A 22,519-nucleotide genomic window follows, 5' to 3' on the forward strand; every position below is an offset into this window, starting at 1 on the left:
GTTAATACAACCTTTTAAATGTTTCATTTAGTCCTGACAACAGTCCAGAACAGAGAACAGCAGGACATTCTGCCATCTGAGAACCTGGAGCCATCTGATAGATTCAGTCTTTTACATGTAAATTGCTGTCATTATAAGAATAATAAAGATTAGACCAATGACAGAATAAAAATGACAGTGATGTTTGAGACACAAATCTGAAAAATATTGATAAATAATTAGTGATTACAGCTTCTTAAAACTATAGTCATTTAATGTCTACCAATTAAAGGAACGTCTGACCTCCACCCTACTGTGATATTGATACCAGTGACACTCTGTTCTGCTTGGGAATGATGCTGAACTTTGTGTTTGTTCCACAGTTAGGTTTGCAAATTTCACCCTGTTGGTTCCTTGGCTGTCAGAAAATACTACACTGACAAAGCTGAGAATATTTTGGCATCAGTAATTTCAGCTGAGGGACTAAACTTGGATCCTGGCTCCTGTGGTTGAAATACAGGATTCCTGAAATAGTTAAATAGAAATAAGTGATGCACAGAGTACAAAATATGATGTTCCCTTTTTGTTTCTTCAGGTTTTTCAATTAATAATTCATGATTAAAAAGAGAAAATACACAAATATTTATAGTAGAAATTTGGGCTACAAATCTTGATAATAATGATCTTTTTCATAAATATTGAAATTAATCTTACAGTCAATAAAATTTCAGGAAATAGTGAAATACCACAGCTTCTTATTACAGTTTCCTAAAGTCACGTGTAGAATTGTAAGCCAGATTTCTGCATCACTGCACTTGTGTCTGTCATTTGGAGATGGTTGTGCAACTGTTTCATTTATACTTGTGTTCGCTAGGGGACGCTCAAACAAACAAGTACAGAAAACACAGGAGTCAGGAAGTGGAAATCAGTGGGGAGGACAATTTGTTCAGGTGAATCCCAATTCCCTTATTTTATCATTGCTCAGTCCTCACTCGACCAGTCCGCCGTGATGAAGGACGTCCTAAAGCTCTTATTTCTGCTCTGTGGACCAAGGAGTGAGGATGCTGCCCGGAGGAGCTATAACCAAGGATACGCAAGTGCATCCTTCACAGAAGTCTGTTACAGATCCACACACCCCTTTGTCAGAAATCAGTTTGTATTTGGATGCTTCACATTCAGGATCAGAGGACAGGGTGTCTCGTGTCAGTTAAAACATATTTCCTCATTCCTCTCTCCTCACAGAATTCCCTCTCATCTTTTCTTTGGACTAAGATACAAAAGACACAAGTGAGGGAAACAGATGCAATTAGAGTCACTGAATTTCTTTGTGTGAACCAGCACTTCTCAACAGGAAGTTGGATCAACCGATCGGTGTGCAGGGCACGCTACTCTGCACAGGAAGAAATTGAAATTTTGGCGGTGTGCACTGTGGCCTGTCTGCGATTCTCAGCAACCTACACTTATCCATAAACCCCTTTGCTGCATGGGTACACATTGACACCTATGTGTAGTTACAAAGGAGTATAAATTAGCCTTCACGGTTTTGTGTTATGTTTGTCTACCCTTTGATTAATAATTTTCGCCTAAACAGAAATATGTTCTTTCATTATTTTATTAAATCACGTGGCCTCCTTTCGCAGCCCCCATGTTTGTAACCTTTGGACTAATCCGTTAATCAAGCAGTTGTTTCAGGGCAAGAAAATTCTTCCCTTTAAAACCTGCTTTGTGTTTACATGTCGTGTCAAAAAGCAGCTTTGGCTTCATCAGGGGCAGAGTTTTCAGTCACGTTGTGCTGAAGCATCCTCAGCTTTGTTCTTCTTTATTCTGAGCACAGCTCCTCAGCTCACTTGCTCTGCACACACAGCTGAGGCTCAGAGGAGCTCCAGAGGCACCCGACAATGTAGATGACAGGATAAAAAGAGAAAGTGGCAGAGTGGTGGAGTATGAATGAGGAAGGGAAGCAACAAGATTGGAGGGAGTGAGAGAATGTGAAGTGAAAAGGCCAGAGAGGGAGGAGAAGCCACGTCTCTTTTATCTTTATATTTCTCTCTGGCTCTCCCGAGACTGAAAACCTCCTGTCGCAAACTGACGAAGTGTGAGGTGTTGGAGGAGGCGAGCTGAGAGTAACGCTTGTTTGATGTGCGTCAGCCTGTAATTTTGTTTTAAGTTGATGTAATTAAAGGGTTTGGGCCTCAGCAGTTTTCTCTGGGTTAACTTGTTTAGGAAGCGCTGACATTCGGTGACAGCACAGTGACGCTGCTGCTGCTGCTGCTGTTGGTGGTGGTCATGGCAACAGGAAGGCCCACAGGTGTCCATACTGATATCTTTGTCAAGCTAGCTGCTCCATCAGGGGGGCTGGATTCATATTCAGCAGTGTGTGCCAGCTGCTGTTTTTCTACACTGTACAGGAGAAGTTCACCTGGATTGACTGCTGAACTCTCCAGGAGATGAGACTTCAGATTAAATAAAGAGACGTTTATACTCTGGTTGCACCTGGAACTAACATGACATCTGCATCTGGATGAGGGAAAGCTCATGTTAAATGAATAGTTTGACATTTTGGGAACACTCTTATTAGCTCTTGTGCTTAGAATCAGTTTGACTGATTCCACTTTCATGTCTGTGCCTTAATTAATACCGAGTTCATATACAACAGCCTATGACTTGTGATTTTGAGCCTGATTTGGGCTACACAATGTTTTAATGTGATACAGTGGTCACTGTCAGATTACATGGTTATTGAGTTATAAATTCTTGGATGAGGGATGTGACATTGGTACCCGAGAGATCACAGCCTGTCGTTGTTCACAACTTGGAGGTGCCAGGGAGGATGTAAACACAGAATAGCATCTGTGGTGTGTGTGATACTGGCTGCTTGGGTTGGGAAAAATGTAAAAAAAAAAGCCTGTGGATCCATCTTTGGGTTGCATGAAGAGGGGAGCAGCCTCTGTTCTTCACAGAGAACTTGAAGCAGCAGTTTAAAAATATGTTTTAAGCCAGCAGTAAAACGGATAACTATGGCACCAGCCCTGTAGAGTAGCTACTTCACAAGGCTGGCCGTGACTGTTGGTCAGCATCGGCCCACCTCGTCGTAGAGGATGAAAAAAATTCTGTTGTGCTAGACATTTTGTGTTGGGATGTCATGAGGCATCCCAGGCACAGCATCGGTTGTCGTCCACTATGACACACTCTATGAGATAATACGATCAATTGTTGTGTCTAGTTTGTTGTAAGCTTCTTCCGGCTTTTTAACCAGGAACTCACAAAGACGAAGTAGACCACTTGGATATATAAAAAATAACCGTGCTGGTTTATTCAAAGAATCACAGGTAAAATTAACATTACACGTCCAGGTAACTTCCACCTCCAATACTGCCCGCAGGCAGATGAAGAATGAAAGACCCTGAACCATAATGCCTATACATTTTTACCACTTTGGTTGGGCTAGCCCCATACTACACAGGGACGTCAAACCGTGGCGTCACCTGATATGCCAGCTTTGCAGCTGGCCATAACAATAGTCAAAACATGAAGAAAATCAATGTATGTGAATGTTGATTACATGCTGTGTATCTAAGAACATTCTGACATGACCTCTAGTGACATGTCATGACATTACACATAAGAAAATATTATGATTACAATTACGGTTACACATATCATAATAATAACAATAATCCTCTTGCCTTCAAACTTTTTCTATCTAGTTGTTCTTGGCCATATGCACCCTGCAAAAAACTCATGAGAATGACTAAGCATTTAACAGCCTGAGCTAGACATCCTGTCTCCACTAAACATTTCTAATACAACAAATATCTAACCAATATCTATCTGACTAAAAAATTACCTAACATGTCTGGTGCCATTTGTTGGTTGCGATGCCCTACGTCCTCTTTGTTACTACGTTACTTGATACCACCTTGCAGGATTTTTGGGACTTGATCTCAAATGTTGCCTTTAGCTAGAGTCTGTGTAGCTGCTCGTGTGTGAACTTCAGGCTTAAAGGTGAAAACAACTTTATTAAACAACAACCACTGCATTAAAATGTGATTTATTCATTTCATAGGCTTATAATGGAAATGTGGTATTTTGAAAAATGAGTGTGATTTTGGTTTTTAAAACCGGTCTGGCATTGTGAAGCACTTTCCACATTCTTACCCTTGCACTTCGATTGCCCTTTAAAACTGCTGCCATTTTTTCTTTGCGTCGTTACGTCTGTGGCACCACACAGCTTTTGTAACTGGTTTTCTCTGTGAAGTGTTTGATAAAAAGCAAAGCCTTCTCTGCATCCAGAGGCCCAACCTTGGTGGATCAGGGACTGATCCTACAGCTCTGCTTTCCTCCCACACGGCTGATGATAATCTGTCCACTCCTCAGGAGGCCTGAGTGAGAAGCAGCTGGCTGTCACATCAAACACACCAGCTCCTTGCTTCCCTTCCCACTTTTCTTAGAAAATAGCTTTGCTGCCAAAAAAAAAAAAATCCTGCAGGTGGTGAGCAGTGGATAACCAGGGGCAGGAGGAGTTTTCATTTTGTGAGCTGCAGGTTTTCTAATGACACAATCAAAACACATTTTTATTGATCTCTATGAGCACATCTTTTTGGCCGCCTGTGCTATTACTGAAATCCCCATAGACAGGCTTCTGTGAGATTGCATTTATGAACCTGGTTGCATCTCCCATGGCTGTGTTTACTTAAAGCTGGACCAGGAGGACTCTTCATGTTTAATTATGTCCATTAGAGCCATCTAAATCCCAAACCAGGACTGCAGCCTTCACCGAGACAGATTTGAGGATTCGTTCTGATTGTTGGAATTAGATTCCAGTGTCTGTTTGGGCATGTTCATCCACAGCAGGTGGTGACCCTCCATCCAGAGGCAGCTGGAGAGTTTAACCTTTTTCTTGGTGTTTTTGTAGTTTAAAGATGCTAGTTGGTCCAGTTATTCATTTAGCCAGCTGCCAGACAAGTCAGTCAGTTATTCAAAGTGCTAACGTTTCTTTTTGTCATTTATAACTTCTCAGCTGTGGGGATTAATTTATTATATAATTGTAATTTAGTATCTTTGAGTTGTTAGTCAAACAGAATGAGCTGTTAGAAAAGTCACAAGTAATTTGGAAGCTAATCTTGGTCTAACACAACAAACACAAGTTCTGTGTTGAAATCTAGGAGGCAGATGCTGAGAATGAACAGTATGCAGTATTTGCATGTTCATATATTCAAGATTGTTCGTGACATTCAAACAAAGCAAGTGAACTTTTCTTATGAGAAAATATTATTAGATAGCAATTAGAATTCAAAGCTGAGGATTTTTGGTTATTAAGACAAAGCTGCATGGTAAAGTTACATTTTTAAATGTGTAATGTTCCAGCTCTTGATTCTTAGGAAATGTTTTAGTTGAAACAGCTTGAACAGCATTTCTATGTATCATAGCCTTGGTTGGGGGTGGAGAGACACTTAGCGGGGTCCCCCAGAATGCCTGAGGGTCAAGCACCTGGTGGGATCCCCCATAATTCCCCTCTGGGTGGATGTATTTAGCTCAGGGTTGACGGGACCTGTTGCCAGTATTGGTTGTGTGTGTTCTATTGTTGCTCTCTGTTTCCAGTGTGTGTTATAATAAAAGAGCAGCTTCCCTGGCTTCGGGAGTGCGCAATTTCTGTGTCCAGCTCCTTCCTCAAGCTAGCCTCCGCTACAGTATTCCTGTCATTCTGATTCTACAGTTTCATGTTAAATCTCATTATGAACTTAAGTATTTGTGTTTTTTGTTTTTAATGTTTAGTCTTTTTGCCTGGTAAACCTTTCTGTCAGATCCAGGTAGATTTCCTGTTGTGACCCATTCTGACCACACGATAAAAGCCTGTGCTAGTGGCGCCCGGAGCCACGGAGCAAAGGGGGACTGATAAGCTTAAAAGCTGATCAGCTTAATGGCTGATCAGATGATGTTGTGTCTGAGAGGCTGTTCCTCAGTCTGTCCATGCGTATGTGTCATCCGCCATCTCGTTTCCTTCCTCCTTTCTAAAAGCTTCATGTACGTTTGCCTCTCATCACTGTTGTAGTCCACCATTTCTCCGAGTCTGTCAGTGTGACTGTTGGCCTGGTGATTGAAATGTGCCTGCGGTCCAACTCTGCTGCCTGACTGGCTGCACACAAGAGACTGATTTACGACCCCTGTAGCACACGGATGCTCCTGCTGTGAAACTCCTCTCCCATCTGCCACTTGCGCAGGGGAGTCTGTACGTTTCATTCGACCCTGACCTAGTGAAACTGGCCTTTTTTCTTGTTGCTGCAGGCTGTTCAGCTTTCACTTGCTGAGTGTGCATTGTGCTCTTCATTGACTCGGCTCTGGGTCCTCGTCGCCTCCCATTGACTGTGTGTTTTTGTGTTCATCTCACTGGCACTGATTAACTCTGTGGGCCTTGTCAAACCGTTCACATTGAGGTTCCTGTGCAGAACGTTGCACTGGGTGTTGCTGTAGCTCCATCCACACCTGAGCCGCTGTCAGAGTTGAGAACAGTGTTGTTTCTTAGGCAGCTATTGTGTGTTATTTATTTAAAGTTGGCACAAGGAAATATTGTAAGTATTTAAAATGTCACCTTCTTACAAATAATATACCTATAAACCAAACAGCTTGGCACACGCACATTAGAAGAGGGCAATTTATAAATTAAACTGTCGCTGATTGTGTAAATATTTTATTGACCTTTTATTTCATGGAAAGTTGGAGGTCTTTCTCATTCACTTTGTGTCCGTGAGAATCCGCTAAGTCTGAGTCATAATTCTGTTAGTTTTAAGTATTATAAAATGGCAAAAGCTGCGCAGATTTATAACATCATTAGACAACGTTTTTCAACTTGTCAGACTGTAGAAATAAGCTGTTCACAATACAAATGTGTTTTACTGGCAACTGCAGTGTGTTGCAGGCTGATGTCTCATGGCATTGTCAGAAAGTCTGACCTTCTTGGATGAGTTTTCTCGGTATTATGACACATACAGTATTGTTCTGGTGTTGAAAGCCTTCACGATGCTAGCCCTATTTATTAGAGAATCTACACTAGGTCAAGGTCAAAGGTCAAAGGTTTTTTTTTATTATACAGAAAAATCTAAATTCTGTTTCTCTCCTAATATTGAATCCCCATACCATTTAAGAAACTAAATAGAAAAAAAGTAGAATAAACTCAGAATAAATAGAATATCAGGACTGAATTAAAGTAATTAGAATAAACTAAATGGTACAACCTAATAGGCTATGAAGAAACTCAAAGCCATGTGCAAATAGTGACAGCAGTGCAATAACAAGAAGGTTGTCAGGTGGTCAGCATCACCAGGGGCGTTGGTGATGAGATGCATAATATCATAAGACATGCACATGGACAGTAGTGCAAATGACCAACAGCAGCAGATATGACATTAGAAAACGTATCTGCTGCTGTTGGTCACTATACACTATATACTGCATATTTCACATACTTTTGCTCTCAGCCTGCAGCATGCAGAGTAAAATGTCGCCATGAGTTGAACTGGTCAGGCACAGGTTTGGCTGCAGACCCACAACCAAATTCCAGGACAAATTGGAGGAGGTGAATTTTCCAGCTCTCCCATGTTGCCTTCCACCCTCAGCCCTGTGATTCCTGTAATGAGATTTCTCTGACAGCTGCTGTAATGAATTTATCTGACACAGCGGCTTTGTGTCACAGTTTGAAGTACTGGGAGATCTATTAGCATCATGTCAGCGTGCGTCCTGAGTTCTGCAGGCGGGACTGCATGTGCCGCTGTCTCTGCTCAGGTTAGCTGTATCTTTAATGTTGTTGACCACTACAGTAACAGCTCTCACTGTCAGCTGCAGCTCTCGGGGCTTGTGGAATTGCTTTCTGTGTTTTCCTCAGGCGTTGTGTTTGTGAGTACTGCGAGGAAGGAACAGTTTCGTTAGCTGTACCTAGAAAGCATGTGCAGTGGGCCGTGTGGGATCTGTGCTTGGACACATGTTTGACATCAGGAGACGTTGCTGAAGGTCAGACCTGTTTGCTGTGTATGTACAGTGTGTGTGCTTGTGTGTTTTGACATTTGTCTCTCTGCTGAAACGTTGTGTGTGTTTTCTTCTACTTGCTACATAGTGAGGACTGAGTGTATGTTTTGCTAGAGAGTGAGAACATTTTTGGAGATGCAGGTTTCATCAGTGATGGTGTGTGTGCGATGTCCGTGCAGGTTGAAGGCTGAGACAATAAAAGAAGCTCTCGTCTCTCATTTCATTTGTTTTACTAACCATGAACGCTTCTCCTCACTCTGTTGCTCTCCCTCTTAACACTGAAACTCGCAGCACCATTTTAGTACGAAAGTGATTTTCCTCTGGTTTATTACAACCCGTGTTGCTTACTGTTTTTAAAGTGTTTTTTGGCCAAATAAAGCAGCAAAATGTGCTGTTTCTGCCACGTTTTCTTAACTTAGGAGCTCTTATCAAAGGCTGTTAGGATTTTTCTGTTGCTGTTGTTTCTTTTTGGCCAGCTCTGGAACAGTAAGATGACACCGGCCTTTTTAATCACACAAATCTGTGTTGTCTTTGAGCTGGGGAGAACAAGAACACACCCAGTTGGCTCGCTGAAAACTCAGAGGCGGGTTTGTCATTTATTTGGTTTCAGAAACCTTAGCAAATGAAACCATGACTGTCTGGATAGCTGGATACCACAAGGAGCATGAAAACACTTTCGTAATTTGGATGAACTGACAACTAACAACTGCAAATGGTGATTATCTTCATTTTTATTTATTTTAACCTCTCATCTGAGAAACTGGAACATTTATCGTAAGCCGACTCCCTTTTCCAGTAAGAAGGTTCTTATTTGTTTATTATCATTACAAATTAATATCTTTCAATTATGGACTGTTGTTAAGACAAAGCACAATTTTTCTGTCTTTCTGGCTTTCTGTCTTTTTTATTGACCATATATATATATATATATATATAATTTTACTTCATTTAACCTTTAACCAGGAAGCCCAACTGAGAGTTCAGCTCTTTTATTAGGGAACCCTGGCCAAAATGGCGGCATAACCAATCACAGTCAGTTGAATATAACAAAACAACAGATATAATCCACAGGTTTGGATTGTGAACATAACGCAGCCTCTGTCCATTTTGCTAGTGAGGTTGTGCAGCAGCACAGGATCACAGTGTAGCCTGACGTGACGTAAGGAAGCTTAGAGATTCTCTTACCAATCTATATTGTCCCCAGCAGGAGCCATTATCTTAAGTGTCCAAAGGATGCTGAGAGGCACCCTCCACTCTTCCTCATGTACAACTGATCAGTGAGAGTCATTTTAAAGCTGCATTGTATGATTGTGTGTTTGGATGTGTGAGCCAGCTTGTGTACATACTGATGAATAACTAGCCTCTGTAATCGGCTGCAGATTTCCTTCTCTGGGTGACCACATTGCTTTGATGCAGGAGCTTCTCATGTTTTCAGTAACATCACAGGATCCTGCTCCTCTGTCAGACACTGGCACCGTGCGTCATTTAAAGACCACCAGCCATGTGTTTGGCACCACCTGGGGACATTTTATGGAGGATAAATGAAAGAGATGCTATTGAATATTGTTCTTAAATTGGGAATCAGTGAGCCACAGTTCCTCCAAAGAAACTGCCTTTTTTTCCTTTATAAAGCAGCTAGATAAGCAGATTTACCCTCCCTGTACATCACTGGGGACTGGATTCTTATTTCACAACCATCCTAGTGTCTTCACTTCTGTTTCCTCTGGCGGAAGAACAGAAGCTTTACGCTTGTGTTGGTGTGTTTATCAACACCTACAGCTCCCTGACTTGTCTGCACCATTGTGGAAACTATATTTTTGAGACGTTGTTGGCTTAGGCCTTTGACCTGACTTGTCTGCACCATTGTGGAAACTTTATATTTTTGAGATGTTGTTGCTTAGGCCTTTGAGGGGATCAAAACACATACAGTGGACGTCGCCACAGCTTTAGCAGAGGATTAAATTACTACTCTTGCTATTAATGGCTGATCAGCTGAGCTCTAGTGCCTCAGAGGGGACTCACACCATTAGAAGAAATCCATGTTCCCACGAGTCCAGTTTCCCATCTCCCACTGAGCAGGTGGCAGGACAGTGACTGTGAGATTAGGGATGTAAATGACCATGAGGCCGATGGCCAGTACCTACAGCGTCAGTGTGTGGTCTGTTCTGATGGATTTGTCGAAGGAAGCTGCGTGCCAGTCAGCCAATCGACCCATGTGTGTTTTCACCAGCCGGAGGTGATCATATTGACATCAGTATCAGTGAGATATTGCTCTCCTTGGCTGAGCATCACATGTGTCCTCAGCCTCGCTGCTGTCTGTCTCATTGAAAGAGATGAGCAGGGGGAAGGTGAGAGGGAAGGATCGTGAGAAGATAGCCGATGGAAGATGGCACAGCCATTCCTCATACTCAGAGCGGTGGTAGCAGGTGGCCTGGCTAATATCCAGCCTTTTATCATTCAGCTACTCAGGAAAATAGGCTTAATTTGATCCTGTTTAATGTGTGTTTCATATTCCTTTAATGCTTGTACAACATAACACCCGTCCCTTTCTCCTCCCAGGACACCACAGCTGTTACTTCACCAGTCAACCTAACCTGCATGTCTTTGGAGTGTGGGAAGAAGCTGGGGTACTGGAGGAAACCACCCAGGAATGGGGAGAACATGAAACTCCACAGAGGGTGTTTTTCAAGTCTCTTATAACATCATTTACATCTTTTCCTTGCATCTTAGGAAAACATGCAAGGGGACAGGGCACAAGGAAACATGTTGGTAATGATATGAGACGTACTTCCCTGATTCTTCATCTGAAGTGTCCAGTCGCCGCCTGGTTTCTGATAAAGGGGTGTGTCGGTTCATAAAAAAGCTTTCATGTATCCTCAGTCATGGCTCCTCCAGCACCCTCCTTGCTCCTCACTTCACTGAAAAAAAAGATTTGTTGGATTTACTTGATTGTAATGTGTACATCAGTCCCACACAATGATAATGTGTAAAACTAACATAATTTTCTTCTGGAGTTAACTTGTTTGAATTATGTTAACAGAGGAAATATGAATGAATTGCGTTGCATATACTAGCATAATTTGTGTAAATCCAAAGACCCGGTGTTTTCTTTTTTTCAGTGTTCTCAGAGTCCTGGAACTTCCTTAGTTGACCAGAGCAACTTCCGGGTCATGTGAGGATTGATCATATAGGAGACAGGAGAAACAACCACAGAAAAACCAAGCCAGCCGTAAGGTTCAGAGGAAACAAAAGTGCAGCAGAGGAATCGGTCAATCAACAGCACAGGAAAGCAGCAGATCTGTGAGATCTCAGAGCTCTGAGCCACTGAGTAGTTTATAAACCAGCAGTAGCACATTAAAATCTATTCTGTAGGCAACTGGCGGCCTGTGTAAAGATGCAAGAACAGGGCACTATTTGTCAGCAGCCGAGACAGGAGAGCGTTGCAATAGTCTGCCCTGCTGGAGATGAAGACATCAGTGGGTTTCTTGAACTGCTAAAATGCTCTAGTATATTCACCTGCTAGTCTCTAACTGTGTGTGTCTGCCGTCTGATGCCGAGCAGGTAGTGTAAGCTGAGTGTTTATAGCTTCTTCTCTGAGAACAGCTGTGTGCTGGAGCCGAAAACGATGCACTAAGAGCTGTGAGTGGCCAAAAACAGTAAAGCTGTGGAGTAGACAGCTAAACAATGAGCTGAAATGCACTATAAAGCCCCATAAAGCCGAGGGGGGCTGCAGGTGATAACTCTCTGTGGATGGATCGATCAAAGCCACTTTAAGGACATTAACATTACACATCTGTTACTGTTTTGCCTGTGTTAAATTAATTCATGCTTATTTATTGTTGTTTTGTCCTTTCGTTGGTCATCATTGAATGCTAAGTGTGATGATGGGAAGGTGACCTGACACATGTAGTTAATGCCTTATTTCTGATTTTTCCTATTAAAACAGTATTTGGGGAGACAACCAGTCGATTCTGAACAAAGCCAGGTGGTTCCTGATCGTACAGGTTTACTAAGCAAGCAAATCTACCTCGAATTTCTGAGAAGATGATGTCCGTTTGTTGAATTAATTGAGTTCAAATCATTGTCTACAGTGTTTTTTCCCCTTTCGGTCTGAGACTGACTGTATTCAGATTTTCCATCCATCCAAAGTGGCACATGGCTAATGCCAAATAAACCTCAAGCAAGTGTCAAAACAGCACATATATTCCAAGTGTTGGAAAATTTACCAGCTTGTTCACACATGTAACCACAACCTAAGAATAATAAATGATTTTGGCAATAACCTTTTTCTATGGGCTCCCATGGGGAATTGCATTTGGATCTGGTTGCACATTGGTTGGTTGGGATGAAATATGGGGCAGTCAGATGCTGTCAGCCTTATAAGACATTGTGCAGGCCCTCAGGTGGAGCTTCTGCTGTACACGCTGGCTGTAGTAATCCTCTATTGTGCTCAGATAAAGCCTGCTCTTCTCTTTATGTTGCTGATTATTTAGCTTCTGTGCTGCATCCTGTGTCCCTTTAATGACTGGAGACCGACTGTTTACAGAGTGTGGGTTACTGAACCAACACACTGTCAGTGATAAAGGATGCAACACTGCAGGTTGCTGTGGCCGACTATTGCGTGACTGCTGTTTGGTAGTGATACTGGTTCCTCGGCTCCATATTGCCTGGCAACAGCACACACTCCATCAACCCACAGCTTTGTTGTGGTACTTGAACCTCATTGAGTCCTTTCATGTTATTCAGAATGATGTGCATGTTTTAATTGGCTTTTTAAATCTTAATTGCATTAAATGGAAAGCAGCTGTTATGCATGTGATTTAGTCAGGTTTGGACTTGATCAGAACTAATGGATAAAAATGTCCATTCCACCATTTGAATATGACTCATACTAGTGAGGAAGGTCAAACCCCTCACTGAATAATACAGGAGCTATCGTGTGGAGCTTAGTGGGGGTCAGGGGCGTTTATTCATTTATTTTTTACCTGTCAATTTAATTCTTAGCTTTGTACCATTTGAGGTTATTCACTGGACTTGATCTGCTGTAAATGTTAAAATAATAATGTAAATGTCAGTAAAAGCTGGAAAACCAGCATATAATATATCAGCGGCACAAATAGGGGTGGTTACTTAAAAAAGGCAATCTAAAATGTTTTTACTGCAGCTTACAGCAGCAGGCACAATGTCAGTTTCCATTTTGACTCTGAACCGACTTCTAGTGTGTTGTCTTCAGTTGTTCGGTTCTCGTTCTGACACTGTTGTGTAACTGCTTAAAGACTTGAATACTAGCTTAATTAATGTTCCCTGATTTCAAAAATGATTACAGTTTATATAGCACTTTAAAACAACTTGTTGACCAATGTACTTCCCATAGGCTGCATAAAAATAAAGTAAAATAAAGACAGAAAAAGCCAGATTAGACTGATTAGTCAAAACTACTGCCAAAGCCAAAGTGCAGCAACAGTATATTAGCTTAAGCTAATTTACTTACCCAGTTCTAGCTGATTCATGTAGCAGGAGCATGTGTTCTGATGCTCCAACGTGGTAGAAACCAGATAAATAAAGCAGTAAATAAAATGTCATTATGGAGAAAAACAGGTGAAGTAGTCCAGTAGTAGCAGCTGTGTCTGGAGCTCCTGACTCTGGAGGAATTCCTCCTCTAAACTACATATTTAAATATATTTAATAAAGTGCATTGGTTTGAAAAATAAGAATGCTAGCTGTTTTGTTTGTAGATACTCCTGCATTCTTAAGGTTGTTTGAATATAGTGCAGCATCTGAATATGTATCGGTTAAATGAGCTCTGTAACAAATTAAGGATTTAAAACTTGCACATTTTTTATTCAGTTTAGTTAAGTAGACTTAAAACAGTCCTCTGTCTCCCAGGTGTTTGTGTATTCCACAGTTTTGGATTAAACTACATGAGGACACATAAATAGTGGCTCAACACTTAAGACTTTAAGTGAACATTAAACGGCTGCTGGTTCTCTTGGCCTGTCTAACACAGATTTCTTTGTGGAGTAGATGATGGCGCCTACCTCATTTGTTTGGATTTGCTCATAATTAATGTGGCATTAGTGTGTTAGCAAAGACATTTAGGTGTTAATGGTGACATCAGACTGGTTTGAGAGCAACTCTAAAACTGTCTGTCACCTCTGGTCTTTTCTCCAGGAGCCTTAGAGCCAGGTCTTGTCAGCAGAGTGGAGACATAATAAGGTGTCTCCTAGCAGCCGGATCTCTGGTCTGTGCATCAAACTGACTGGCACTCTTGAAAGTGTTAGTTCGCAGTGTTGTCGTGCGTGTGGCAGGCGTGTGATTCGAGGTGCAGGTTGAACAGAAGATGAAACATGTGATGAATTTATAATCAAGCTTTTTTCAGCTTTGAGTGAAAGTGTTTATGCCTTTCCCCCTGAATGTTTATCTGCTTAGAAACTCAAGTGGAATCTTTTTTTAAGCTTGTGAAATGGAAGTGATGTGTGCATGTACGACCACACACACTCCCGCTGTCATCACTGATGTGTGAGTGACCCTGTATTTGCTCAGAGGAATGGACTGTGTTGCGTTCACTTCCTGCTGTTCCTCTCTCACAGTGTTACACCTACTCAGGTAACACCTCACCGGAAAAGAGTCCTATTCGCCAGTTTCCATCAGACTTGAGATGCAAGGTAGCTTCAGCAAAGACGACAAACCACAAGGTCTTCTCCATAAAAATGGTGTTTTAGTACGGGGGTAAACTATCATATCTAGCTACAAGTGCATGTTTGGCAGTTGTACAGAGAACCTAACTTCCTCTCTTCATCTTAGGATAAGATATGTGGTAACAGTGCTGCTAGCTTAATAAGCTACTAAATAAAGTTAAAATGAATGTTGGTAGCAGGTCAGTTACAAAGCTACCAGAGCTGTTACCACAGAGGTTGCCCTAAGGTGAACGGAGGTCCTATAACTTGTGGATTGGCATCACCTTAAATATTGATTGTAAAATGATATTTGTAATAAGACATGTTCTGTTTAAAATGAAAGCAAAGCCACATATCACGTTAAAAAACACATTTAGCTAAAGTCCAATCAAGAGGTGAGGACCAATTTTATCTCTGGAAAAAGGTCCGAAAAGCCAACATCCGAGTTTTCCACCCGTCATTAAATGCACCATACGTTTGTGTTTGTGAGAGTGAGAAAATACTCAGAACCTCGCACGTGAGCGTGATCTGTGTGTGTCAGGCCAGTGCACGTGCATCTCATGATCTGTAATTACATTTTAAAGAACTGCACACAGAAAATCATTGTTAACACATTTCTGTATCTGGATTTCATTTGTAGATCAACAAACATGCTTTTGCAACCTTCACAAGAGACACACAAATGGGTTTTTACACATTTATAATGTTGACTATATTTGTAAAATACTAGCCAAATACGCATTTATGGCTAGTTACGATTGAATTTTCCCCCATATTTTAGAAGCCTATCCTCTGGAGAGAGGAGCCCAGGGGCCTGTGTCGCCCCATCCCTTTTGAACTCTGTTATTTAATAAGTGAATCCAAGTGTTTCATTCCACAGTGAGATTTACTCTATTTAAAGAAATGAGACCTGCTCTTACAAAATGATTTCTGGCATGAGAGGAAAAAGCACATCGCTGCACGGGCTGTAGCTAAAGTTGTGAGTCATCATAAGACCACTTCCACTAATGAAATGTTTCCAAGGGAGCCATCTTTTGAAATGCTGGTTGTGATGTAATTCTTACTGGCACCATTGATGTACATGTTGACAGCACTGCTATCCCGCAGTTAAGAGTCAGTAAAGTAGTCCTCATTAACAGTCGCCATGAGGTCACAGATTAGCCTAATTAGAAGTGTCAGTTTTGTCTGAAGTCTGCACAGAGCTGCTGCCTTTTTCCCAGACCTCCTGAACCTTTGTGTGAGGCTGGAGACTGAGATGAGGCCCCGAGCTGCTAAAATCACAGCGCTCACCTCTTTCATCTGCTTCGAAGATTGCACCATTTCTCAGTGCAGAGACGTCTTTCATCAAAGAGCGGAGAAGGCCAGTGTTTGCTTTGCTGATGAGAGTTTTTGGACTCTGGGTGACCTCACCGATGACTGATGGGGGAGAGTAGGAGCATTATGGTTCTGTGTGAGTGCACATCGGTTTATACACATGCAGACCCTCAGGCTCTCAAAATAATACAATAGAACAACTTTAAACATGGAAATTAAGATCAAGAATATTTCTTTATGTTTAGACACATGTTTGTGAGAAATATAATATATCAGCAGAGAATAGATACATTTTAAGAGTAAATTAGCCTTCACTTTACGTGCAAAAGGTCTGAATTTAATAATATATCACCTAATGATTATGAAAGATTTACCCACACAACTCGCTCTGTGTTCTGTTGTGGTCTAGACATTATATTCTTGTTCACAAACCCAATTTTATTTGGGAAATTTTGAAGCTTGCATTGTTTACATCTGGGTTTACTATCTTGGCCTTTTTCTTCACTGCCTCCTACCTGGCTATTGCAGTTACCTGGCCAGTGAACACCACCATGAAACATTGCTCCATAGTGTTGCTTTTCCACAATTAAAACATGACAGAGCAGGTTTTACAGGTTCAGCCAAACATATTGTGCTCTGCTCTGCTGTGCCTCTTCTCTGATGGATCTTGTGTTGTGATGGTTGAACGGTGGCGCTGACTAGTGATGTTTTACACTCGATCATTGCTGCACAGGAAAGTCCCCAGTGTTACACTACTGACAATGACCAATTACATCTTTGTATGAGCCCGTCTGAGGAACGATTTGATAACTTTTAAAAGCTTCTTCATACGATATACACTCACTTGGCAGGTAATTAGCAATAAATCCTCCTTCATGAACATGATAGTGTTTTTTTTCTAAGTACACAAGACTTCAAAACTGGCACTGGCTTCATTGACCTTCATACTAAATTTTGTCTGTGCTAGCAAACATTCTTCTCTGTCACTTTATTTGAAATGTGTTTGAGAACCAGACTGGTAGCATTACCTCTTATTTCCCCTGGTGGGTTTGTTTCTTGTTAACTCTGGAAAGAGGTTTCTGTAGTCAAATATTATCTCCAAGCACCTGGAGAGATGTTCTGGATAAACACCGTTGTCCTCTGGTTGTCTCCTCTGGTTGGGCGGCCTCCCAGTGATGCAGGAGTCGGTGTGGCACTCGGTCACACTTAGGCAGATCTGCGGGGGCTGAGCTCATCCAGCACACCTGCCGGCTCTCACATTCACTGGCTCCTGAAACTGGAAATTGCCATAATGTGTCCTGCAGTGTTCGGCTGCACGGGCCTCTATCAGGGAACTGTCTGTGATGAGTGCGCGCACACATGCACGCACGCACACACACACACACACACACACACACACACACACACAATGAAACACACATCATACTTTCTGGTGAAACATAAAGACATACACTCAACAATATTTAAAAAGCACTCTCTTTTATCAGGTATCATACACAAGATGAAAACCCTTTGGCTTATGCGTCAGACAAGCAATTTTCATTTAAGGGACTGGGTGCCATCTTTAAGTCTGGGATCCAGTTCTCTTTAATACAGCTATGGGTGCAGCTCAGCTAATTGCCTTAATGGTTTCCTCCAGTTTGGACTCTCTGACTTTCCTTACCCCTAAAGGTCAACAGTGTCCAGACAATTTGATGTTGGTCTGCCGTGTGAATTTGTGTGAATGCAAAAGATCTATGCGGCTTTAGCTTAATCTCGAAGTAACTCATTTGGATTAATCAGTGCTTTTATACTTGTGAGGACCCTACTGTATATACCAACTCCCAAATGACTTTGAACAAATGCCCTCACTTTTAAGTCTACAAGACGTCTTGGTCTTCAGAAAGATAGATGTACTTCACTACACTTAAGAGTACTGTACTACACTTACAGTGAGAGTATCTCTCTCACACACATATCCATCCTATACAATGAAACATTTTCTCAAGGTCAGCTCGGTCTCTGTACAGTGAACATGAAATGTATGAAAAATGGACTGCAGTTGAAGTTGCTGTAATTAGTGAGTTCTGTGTTAACACACACAAAAACACACTAGGGCATGAAAAGCAGTGAAGGTACTACTGTTATCCTTTAACTTCAGAACTTCCTGCATGACTATTTTAGCTGTTAAATGTATGAATGTGTTCTGATGTAAGAGTGAGGAGCCCAACTATATGCAAACACTGGCTCAGCACACCTATAACTTGGAATAGAACATATTCATTTTGGCATGTTTGTCTGTACTGTGACATTTATGTTGCTGCAAATCTCCCATGGATTAATTGACAATTCTGTCTCCACTTTAGGCTTTATTCATTGATGCCTTCATGACAAGTAGCCGCAAACAGAGATTAAGATGTGTCTCATACTTAGGCATGCATAAGTGACAAGCAATAAACATAACATACAACACCTGCATCACAGCACAGTGCGTTTAGGTTTCATCTGAGTGAGTGAGCATCCATTGGACTGTATCGGTATTCACTAGAGGTCTGAGTGTTTGAGTGCGGAGATGCTCAGTTAAAATGTGTGTAAGATGATGTTTAATATCTGAGGAGGAAAAGATAGCTGAAAACATTTGGGGAGTACAAGGTGATATATTAGAATAGCTTGGAAGTGCACGAGAAAAGATGGCGTACAGTTAATAATGCAGAAAGTGGAAAGCTTCAGAACTTGCCTGACAATCATCAGGCCAGTTTATTCTGTGTACTTAATGTCCAAAAATGTAAAACACATATTGGCAAAAAACAGGGCCTTCGTGTGTTTTTGTTAAAGCTTGTATCTGTTCACACGAGTAGTTACCGCATACAGACAAAAGGATCTCATGAACAGGCATGGTGGTTATCAGTCATCACTATCTGAGAAGTCAAAGGCATTATAGCGATACTCAGATATACACTCACCAGCCACTTTATTAGGTACACCTGTACAATTTTATACTATATTTTTCTTTCCTCAAAATTCAGTATCATTCGGATTCTAATGGGTCGAAGTGTTGAGCCTGACAGCACATCACAGGTGACGAAAATGTCCTGCAGCGAACCAGCCTGCACACACTAAATGAACAGTAACATCACACTGCACATCATCATCATCGTCATCCTCATCTCGCTGACATCTCCCTGGTTCAGACCATCTCAGTGTTCGCAGATTAACAAGCTTCTCCTCCATGTAGGTCGCTGCCCATCTCCCCCTGCTGTTTCCAGGTAGTTTTTTATATTGAGCTGGGTGGAGCTGTGTGTGTGTATTTACAGTGTGCATGTGTGTGCATCTGGCTGTGGTTGTTATTTTTAACTCTGCTAGGACAAGTACACTTTCTCCTTGGCTGATTGTATGTGGAGGGCCTGAGGGGATGTGTGTGTTTAAGTGTGTGTTACCTTTCAGTCCTGTGTGTGTGTGTGTGTGTGTGTCAGTGGACCGCAGGCATGTTGAGGTAGTGGAGGCCATTGCTTGGTCACTGCATCATTAATAAATCACACTTTTACAAATGCACACAGAGTTTATTTACTGTAAGTGTTTGTGCATGTGCTGTGTTGCAGATGTGGTTGTCAGTCTCAGCTCCACAGACTTGTTCAGGACACTTTTGTTTAAACCTGCTTCTGCACATTTCTACTTATATTTTGGTTCTGTGTAGGTGTGATAGAAAATGGGTCACCATCCGAGTTTTTGCCGGAAAGCCAGGTTGCCCTGGTTACACTTCGGTTGAACCAGTAAATCACATTGTTAAGTTGCAGCCCTAGTTGACCTCAAAACCCGATTTGTCATTGTCTTTCTTACATTTAGAGCAAAACAAGACTGGTTGGCTGTGTTCTCATCGTTACTCAAGACAATCTCTTCCATTCAAGTGATGACTTTGTCATCACAGCTGCAGAGAGTTGACTTTTGGAGCTGCAGTGAAACAAAACATTAAAATGATTTCCCTAGATATGACATCCGAATGATGCTGATGACTGTTTTGATTTCTGATTAGTTTGTTTTTTTAATAAAATACCAAACATGTAATAATTCTCGATTCAGAAAAATGATTCCTGTTTGTCTTCTATGATATTTTTTTTTTTACTATTTCCTCGTATTGTTTATTTTTCAACCCTATCATCAAATGAGAAAATAACCAACTGATTAATCTAATGAAAGGTTGCAGCTCTTGTTCTGAATATTGCAGTAGTTGTATAAATTCTTGGGCACCATGTTTTGGTGTAATATTCACCTGTTGCATTTAAAACATTATTGGTGCTACAGATTACATGTTAATGTTGCTCATTATGAATAAAAACAATAATTCTTTAACACAACTTAATATCTGAGTCTTTGATTCTGCACAGTGCAGTATGAAGATGTAGGAAATCATTTTCTCTGTACACAGAATGCTGCCTCTAATTAATAATGTTCTTCTCATATTTGTAGTATTTATTTTGCAACATTATTTTAGGGCTCGAAGTATAAAATGAGAGGAAAGAGTAAATGTGAAAGGAAAAGCATGAGGTGAGCAAATAATAGAAATTACCCTGTGAGAAGTATGAAGCATTGATGTGCCATAGAACATGAAAGGCATTTCAGGCAGAAAGGAAGAAGGAAGCTGACTGTATGGGAATATTGAGCCATGGAGCAGTTATGTCAGATCAAAGCTAATCCTTATCTTTAGAGAAAGAGTCAGTAATACTCTGGGCCCTCTCGCCCTGTCAAGGGCAAGTCTCTTCTCACTTCTCCATATAACTACCAGGATTTTTCTGCCCTTTCCCTCGACTTAGACTCATTAACAATGCAACAAAATTAGGTCAGCCAGAGAGCTGCAGAGTGAGGAGTGGAGGGTCTGGGGTGTTTTGCCTGAGGGGCTGATGATGGTGCCGCTGAGGGCAGAGGAAGCAGGGCTGAGTGATGAAGCAGATGATGCTGAAGAGCACAGATGGGCTGACCTGACTGTGGAGTTTACAGAACAGCAAGGACTCGCTCGAGCCAGAACTTCATTTGCTGAAGCACATTTAAGGTGTGAGAAGATTTCGTTCTCTGTGCTGTACGAAGCAAAGCGCAACATGATTCCAGCATGATCAAACGTAAGGCACATGCATCTTTACGTTCTTGGGACACTTGCTGCAGTTGGCTCATAACCAGACTTACTGTCATGTTAAAGAATCTTTGTTTAGTTGTTTAGTCAATACAGAGAAAGTTTCAGTGTAACAGTTTTCATTTTTAGGCAAAACTGGTTCAGACAAAACAAGACCTTTAAGGATGTCACTTATGAGAAACTGTAAAGGGTGTCATCACTGCCACGTTGGTGTCCCCACAAGGCACTGTGAAGAGTTTAATTGCCTGAGATCCTGTTTGTGATAAGGGGCTGAGATGTACTGTGGTCACCTTTTCCCATTTCCATCACCACTTTTCTCTCCGTCTGCCCCCTCCATCTGTCCTTCTCCTCACTCTATCAGCCTACCCACCGTCGTTCCCGGAGGGACCCTGGCAATGTAGAGAAAGGGAAACAGAAATCTAGTCATCTTCCCTCCTCAGCAGTTTTCACGCTTGAAAATTTTGGGGAAAAATCTATAAAGTTGGCAGAGCCCTGATTGATATTCATTGTTTCCTTGGTGCTGTTTTGACAGGGTTTAATCATGTGTAAAGGCAAACTATCACAACTTCTGCATGGATTAACACAGTAGATGTGATTATTCAAGAAGTGTGGGAGGAGGAAGAAATAGTCTGTGGCCTGAAGGAGACAGTTAAAAGACTTAGCCATAGTTAACACTGAGGCACAGGGTGTCATGAACTGGCTCCTACTGCTGCTGGATGTGGACAGCGTGTGCTGTACATAATAATGACTGCATCGCAATTCACTGTGGCATGTGGCCACTGCCTCTGGCTGAATGTGAGCTGTGGATGTGTTAAAGGACCAGACCAGCGTGTCAATGAGTTTTACTGTAGGTCTTTAAATAGTGATGGAAAGTAACAAAGTATATTTACTCAGCTTCTGTACTTTTGTGTAATTTTGAAAGTTTATCTATTTCAAGCTGCTTTAAAGCCCATCCATCCATTATCTATACCACTTATTCCTGAACTGGGTCATGGGCCAATCCCAACTGACACTGGGCGAGAGGAGGGGTCCACCCCGGACAGGGTGCCATTCTCTCTTTCTCTCAAGAGAGAGTTGTCTCAGAATCAGAGATGTCCTTTATTCAAGCCAATAAGTATAAATTCCCACACCAACAAATCGCTGTGTACATCAAGCCTGATTCTATGATGGACCTGTGAGATACAATAACACTAGGCCCTTCTTACAGCGCTCCACTGTTTTTCCTGTTTTGCTGTCATTGTCTCAACAGTGCTTTCTCCTTTCTCCTGTTGCAGATGGGTGACCATGTCGGCACTGACGGGCTGTGACATCACCGTGAAGTCGTGGAAGCCAGCCGTACTGTCCTAACTCCACTTGGAGCTGTGCTTGCTTTCTACTAGAGTGCTCTTTGACGTTCTCTAGAAAGGACTTGCCATTATCTACCAGTGAG

General features: G+C 41.7%; 1 long non-coding RNA gene across 1 annotated transcript in view; it reads left to right on the forward strand.

The window, feature by feature from the left end:
- The window catches only part of LOC109958577 (uncharacterized), a 38,183-nt gene extending 15,670 nt beyond the window's left edge, over positions 1–22,513 (forward strand). Inside the window, exon 3 of the long non-coding RNA XR_002274702.1 lies at positions 22,365–22,513. This is a non-coding gene — a long non-coding RNA (uncharacterized LOC109958577). The remainder of the gene's footprint in view (positions 1–22,364) is intronic.
- Positions 22,514–22,519: the final 6 nt, after the last annotated feature.

This window comes from Monopterus albus, unplaced genomic scaffold, assembly GCF_001952655.1.
Source record: "Monopterus albus unplaced genomic scaffold, M_albus_1.0 scaffold3.1, whole genome shotgun sequence".
In the NCBI taxonomy this organism is placed as follows: domain Eukaryota; kingdom Metazoa; phylum Chordata; class Actinopteri; order Synbranchiformes; family Synbranchidae; genus Monopterus; species Monopterus albus.